Genomic DNA, 5147 nt, shown 5'->3' on the forward strand with positions numbered 1-5147 from the left:
GAGAGATGTATTTTGTTTGCCGAGATAAGATGTCCCGCCGCCGGAAGTAAATGTTTTGCCAGCGGAGATAAGTTTTCTGCCGGCGGAGAAACGTAGGTCGTCTGCGGAGATATGTTGTCCGGCAGGGGGTATAAATTTCCCCCTCTGGTGGAAAGTTTTCCGGCAGCGGATATAAATTTCCCGCCACCGGATATAACTTTTCTGCCAGCGTAGAGACGTATTTCGTCAGCAGAGATAAGATGTCCGGCAGCGGATATAGATTTCCCGGCACCGGAAATAAGTTTTCCGCCAGCGGAGAGACGTATTTCGTCAGCAGAGATAAGTTGTCTGGCAGGGAATATAGATTTCCCGCCGCCGGAGATAAGTTTTCTGCAAGCGGAGAGACGTAGTTCGTCAGCAGAGATAAGTTGTCCGGCAGCGAAGATAAGATGTCTGTTATCGGAGAAAAGCTTTCCGCCAGCGGATATAAATTTCCGCCACCGCAGATAAGTTTCCGCCATCGAAGAGATGTATTTTGTCAGCAGAGATAAGATGTCCGGCAGGTGATATAAATTCCTCGCCGCCATAAGTAAAGTAAGTAAATGTTCTGCCAGCGGAGATAAGTTTCTGCCGGCGGAGAAACGTAGGTCGTCTGCGTAGATAAGTTTTCCGCCAGCGGAGAGACGTATTTCGTCTGCAGAGATAAGTTTTCTGCAAGCGGAGAGACGTGTTTCGTCAGCAGAGATAAGTTGTCCGGCAGGGGATATGGATTTCCCGCCACCGTAAATAAGTTTTCGGCCAGCGAAGAGATGTATTTTGTCAGCAGAGGTAAGACGTCCGGCAGGGGATATAAATTCCTCGCCGCCGGAAGTAAATGTTCTGGCAGCGGAGATAAGTTTTCCAGAGGGGGGGAGAAAAGTTTTCCGCCAGCGGATATAAATTTCCCGCCGCCGAAAATAAGTTTTCTGCCCGCGGAAAGACGTATTTTGTCAGCAAAGATGAGATAAGATAAGATGTCTGTCAGCGGAGAAAAGTTTTCCGTCAGCGGATATAAATTTCCCGCTAACGCAGATAAGTTTTCCGCCAGCGGAGAGATGTATTTTGTCAGTCGAGATAAGATGTCCGGAAGGGGATATAATTTTCCCGTCGCCGGAAGTAAATGTTTTGCCAGCGGAGATAAGTTTTCTGCCGGCGGAGAAACGTAGGTCGTCTGCGGAGATAAGTTGTCCGGCAGGGGGTATAAATTTCCCCCTCTGGTGAAAAGTTTTCCAGCAGCGGATATAGATTTCCCGCCACCGGAGATAAGTTTTCCGCGAGCGGAGAGACGTATTTTGTCAGCAGAGATAAGTTGTCCGGCAGGGGATATAAATTTCCCGTCGCCGGAAGTAAATGTTTTGCCAGCGGAGATAAGTTTTCTGCCGGCGGAGAAACGTAGGTTGTCTGCGGAGATAAGTTGTCCGGCAGGGGGAATAAATTTCCCCCCTGGTGAAAAGTTTTCCGGCAGCGGATATTAATTTCCCGCCACCGGAGATAAGTTTTCTGCCAGCGTAGAGACGTATTTCGTCAGCAGAGATAAGATGTCCGGCAGCGGATATAGATTTCCCGGCACCGGAAATAAGATTTCCGCCAGCGGAGAGACGTATTTCGTTAGCAGAGATAAGTTGTCTGGCAGGAATATAGATATTCCGGCACCGGAAATAAGTTTTCCGCCAGCGGAGAGACGTATTTCGTCAGCAGAGATAAGTTGTCTGGCAGGGAATATAGATTTCCCGCCGCCGGAGATAAGTTTTCCGCCAGCGGAGAGACGTATTTCGTTAGCAGAGATAAGTTGTCAGGCCGGGGATATAAACTTCTCGCCGCCGGAGATAAGTTTTCTGCAAGCGGAGAGACGTATTTTGTCAGCAGAGATAAGTTGTCCGGCAGGGGATAAAAATTTCCCGCCGACGGAGGTAAATGTTCTGCCGGCGGAGAAACGTAGTTCGTCAGCAGAGATAAGTTGTCCGGCAGCGAAGATAAGATGTCTGTTATCGGAGAAAAGTTTTCCGCCAGCGGATATAAATTTCCGCCACCGCAGATAAGTTTTCCGCCAGCGAAGAGATGTATTTTGTCAGCAGAGAGAAGATGTCCGGCAGGTGATATAAATTCCTCGCCGCCCTAAGTAAAGTAAGTAAATGTTCTGCCAGCGGAGATAAGTTTTCTGCCGGCGGAGAATCGTAGTTCGTCAGCGGAGATAAATTGTCTGCCAGCGGAGATAAGTTGTCCGCCAGCGGATATAGATTTCCCAGCACCGGAAATAAGTTTTCCTCCAACGAAGAGACGTATTTCGTAAGCAGAGATAAGTTGTCTGGCAGGGGATATAGATTTCCCGCCGCCGGAGATAAGTTTTCTGCCAGCGTAGAGACGTATTTCGTCAGCAGAGATAAGTTGTCCGGCAGGGGATATATATTTCCCGCCACCGGAAATAAGTTTTCCGCCAGCGGATAGACGTATTTCGTTTGCAGAGATAAGTTGTCAGGCCGGGGATATAAATTTCTCGCCGCCGGAGATAAGTTTTCTGCAAGAGGAGAGATGTATTTTGTCAGCCGAGATAAGATGTCCGGCAGGGGATATAAATTTCCCGCCGCCGGAGGAAAATGTTCTGCCAGCGGAGATAAGTTTTCTGCCGGCGGAGATACGTAGTTCGTCTGCGGAGAAAAGCTGTCCGGCAGGGGTTATAAATTTCCCCGTCTGGAGAAAAGTTTTCCGCAAGCGGATATAAATTTCCGCCACCGGAGATAAGTTTTCCGCCAGCGGATAGACGTATTTTGTCAGCAGAGATAAGTTGTCACGCAGCGAAGATAAGATGTCTGTTATCGGAGAAAAGTTTTCCGCCAGCGGATATAAATTTCCGCCACCGCAGATAAGTTTTCCGCCAGCGAAGAGATGTATTTTGTCAGCAGAGATAAGATGTCCGGCAGGGGGTATAGATTTCCCGGCACCGGAAATATGTTTTCCGCCAGCGGAGAGACGTATTTCGTCAGCAGAGATAAGTTGTCCGGCAGGGGGTATAGATTTCCCGGCACCGGAAATAAGTTTTCCGCCAACGGAGAGACGTATTTCGTCAGCAGAGATAAGATGTCCGGCAGCGGATATAGATTTCCCGGCACCGGAAATAAGTTTTCCGCCAGCGGAGAGACGTATTTCGTTAGCAGAGATAAGTTGTCAGGCCGGGGATATACACTTCGCGCCGCCGGAGATAAGTTTTCTGCAAGCGGAGAGACGTATTTTGTCAGGAGAGATAAGTTGTCCGGCAGGGGATATAAATTTCCCGCCGACGGAGGTAAATGTTCTGCCAGCGGAGATAAGTTGTCCGCCAGCGGATATATATTTCCCGCCACGAGAAATAAGTTTTCCGCCAGCGGAGAGACGTATTTCGTTAGCAGAGATAAGATGTCCGGCAGCGGATATAGATTTCCCGCCGCCGGAGGTAAATGTTCTGCCAGCAGATATAAGTTTTCTGCCGACGGAGGAACGTAGCTCGTCTGCGGAGATAAGTTGCCCGGCAGGGGATATATATTTCCCGCCACCGGAGATAAGTTTACTGCCAGCGGAGAAACTTATTTCGTTAGCAGAGATAAGTTGTCCGGCAGGGGATATAGATTTCCCGCCGCCGGAGGTCAATGTGCTGCCAGCGGAGATTAGTTTTCTGGCGGCGGAGAAACGTAAAATAAGTTTTCCGCCAGCGGAGAGATGTATTTCGTTAGCAGAGATAAGATGTCCGGCAGGAGATATAGATTTCCCGCCGCCGGAGGTCAATGTGCTGCCAGCGGAGATTAGTTTTCTGGCGGCGGAGAAACGTAATTCGTCAGCGGGGATAAATTGTCTGCCAGCGGAGATAAGTTGTCCGCCAGCGGATATATATTTCCCGCCACGAGATAAAAGTTATCCGCCAGCGGAGAGACGTATTTCGTAAGCAGAGATAAGATGTCCGGCAGCGGATATAGATTTCCCGCCACCGGAGGTAAATGTTCTGCCAGCGGATAGACGTATTTTGTCAGCAGAGATAAGTTGTCCGGCAGCGAAGATAAGATGTCTGTTATCGGGGAAAAGTTTTCCGCCAGCGGATATAAATTTCCGCCACCGCAGATAAGTTTTCCGCCAGCGAAGAGATGTATTTTGTCAGCAGAGATAAGATGTCCGGCAGGTGATATAAATTCCTCGCCGCCATAAGTAAAGTAAGTAAATGTTCTGCCAGCGGAGATAAGTTTTCTGCCGGCGGAGAAACATAATTCGTCAGCGAGGATAAATTGTCCGTCAGGGGATATAAAAAATTCCCGCCGCCGGAGATAAGATTTCTGCCAGCGGAGAATCGTAGTTCGTCAGCGGAGATAAATTGTCTTCCAGCGGAGATAAGTTGTCCGCCAGCGGATATAGATATCCCGGCTCCGGAAATAAGTTTTCCGCCAGCGGAGAGACGTATTTCGTTAGCAGAGATAAGTTGTCTGGCAGGGGATATAGATTTCCCGCAGCCGGAGATAAGTTTTCTGCCAGCGGATAGACGTACTCCGTTTGCAGAGATAAGTTGTCAGGCCGGGGATATAAATTTGTTGCCGCCGGAGATAAGTTTTCTGCAAGCGGAGAGACGTATTTTGTCAGCCGAGATAAGATGTCCGGCAGGGAGTATAAATTTCCCCCCGTGGATTAAAGTTTTCCGCCAGCGGATATAAATTTCCCGCAACCGGAGATAAGTTTTTCGCCAGCGGAGAGACGAATTTTGTTAGCAGAGATAAGATTTCCGGCAGCGGATAAAGATTTCCGGGCACCGGAAATAAGTTTTCCGCAAGCGGAGAGATGTATTTCGTTAGCAGAGATAAGATGTCCGGCAGCGGATATAGATTTCCCGCCGCCGGAGGTAAATGTTCTGCCAGCGGAGATAAGTTTTCTGGCGGCGGAGAAACGTAATTCGTCAGCGGGGATAAATTGTCTGCCAGCGGAGATAAGTTGTCCGCCAGCGGATATATATTTCCCGCCACGAGAAATAAGTTTTCCGACAGCGGAGAGACGTATTTCGTTAGCAGAGATAAGATGTCCGGCAGCGGATATAGATTTCCCGCCGCCGGAGGTAAATGTTCTGCCAGCGGAGATAAGTTTTCTGCCGGCGGAGAAACGTAGGTCGTCTGCGTAGATAA

Source organism: Drosophila pseudoobscura, unplaced genomic scaffold, assembly GCF_009870125.1.
Source record: "Drosophila pseudoobscura strain MV-25-SWS-2005 unplaced genomic scaffold, UCI_Dpse_MV25 Unplacedtig00000085, whole genome shotgun sequence".
Taxonomy (NCBI): domain Eukaryota; kingdom Metazoa; phylum Arthropoda; class Insecta; order Diptera; family Drosophilidae; genus Drosophila; species Drosophila pseudoobscura.